At 38.2% G+C, this 1413-nt stretch overlaps 1 protein-coding gene across 1 annotated transcript in view; it reads left to right on the top strand.

Moving 5' to 3' along the window:
* Nucleotides 1-1413, top strand: part of LOC110027635 (glutathione reductase, cytosolic) — a gene marked incomplete at its 3' end in the record, with an annotated part of 102453 nt that overhangs the window by 41157 nt on the left and 59883 nt on the right.

Here is a 1413-nt window from a genome sequence, read left to right as displayed (position 1 = left end):
TTCAATATAATTTCAATATGCTTTGTCCTATCATGTTGTATAAGATTATGAGCTATATTAATGGCAGACTTTTTGTCACAGTAGAGCTCATAGGACCCTCCCAGGGGATTCTTAAATAATCCAAGATGATTCTCAGCCACAGTAATTCACATAATCCAACTCTGATTTTGCAAATGACCTTGCCACTACATTCTGCTTCTTGCTCCTCCATGTCACTAGGTTACCTCCAAGAAAAGTACAATATCTTGTAGTTGATCTTTTATCCACTATGGAGCCAACATAGTCAGCGTTGGTGTAGGCTTCCAGAGTAAGAGTGTCATTCCTTTTGAACAAGATTGTTGTCCCAGGATTGCCTTTCAAGTAATGCAGTACCCTGTAGGCAGCCTGAAGATGAGGTTCTCTAGGATCGTGCATGAATTGTCTATTCGAGTGTGTGCAAGGTATATGAGTCTGCCAACCAATCTCTGGTACATTCTTTTATCCACAGTTTTTTTTTCTTTAGCTTCTCCCAACTTATAGTTTGGTTCTATTGGAGTAGCGATTGACTGACACCCAGTTTTTCCTGTTTCTGTCAGTAAATCAATCACGTACTTCTGCTGAGATATGAAGATCCCTTGTGTGGAATATGCCACTTCAAGACCGAGGAAGTACTTCAATTTCCCCAGTTCCTTGATTTCAAATTCTTTTTTTCAAATTCTTTTACTAGTCTCAGCTTTAATTCATGCTTATCTTTCTCATCATTTCCAGTCACTATGATGTCGTCCACATAGGCTAAAAGAGCAGTCACTCCCCCTGCAGCTGAATGTTTAATGAAAAGAGTGTGGTCACCTTTGTTTATACCCAGATTCCTTCATGACTTTTGCAAATCTGCCAAACCATGCTCTAGGAGATTGTTTTAACCCATAAATGGTTTTTTTCAGCTTGCACACCTTGTTACCTGTGTCCCCTTCAACTCCCGGAGAGATGTTCATGTAGATTTCCTCATTTAGGTCACCATGAAGGAAATCATTCTTTACATCATACTGTGGTTATTGTCAATTAAAGTGAACAACCAATGATAACCAAATTCTCATAGTGTTCATTTTTGCAACTGGAGCAAAGGTTTCCTGATAATCCACCCCGTAAATTTGAGTGTACCCTTTGGCTACTAACCTTGCCTTATATCTTATAGCCTTATATCTTTCAAGGGATCCATCAGCCTTGTACTTTAATGTAAAAATCCACTTGCAATAAATAATATTTTTTTCCTTTGGTTTGTCAACGATCTCCCATGAACGATATCCCATGTTTTATTCTTTTCTAAAACACTCATTTCCACTTTCATAGCGTCTCTCCATTCCATTTTTGTCAATGCTTCAGACACATTGTTAGGAATGACAATGGTGTTCAAACTCACAATGAATCATGAATCTT

Source organism: Phalaenopsis equestris, unplaced genomic scaffold (assembly GCF_001263595.1).
Source record: "Phalaenopsis equestris unplaced genomic scaffold, ASM126359v1 Scaffold000434, whole genome shotgun sequence".
Lineage (NCBI taxonomy): Eukaryota > Viridiplantae > Streptophyta > Magnoliopsida > Asparagales > Orchidaceae > Phalaenopsis > Phalaenopsis equestris.
Note: the sequence above shows the minus strand (reverse complement) of the source record. Positions and strands in the feature narration are given on the sequence as shown.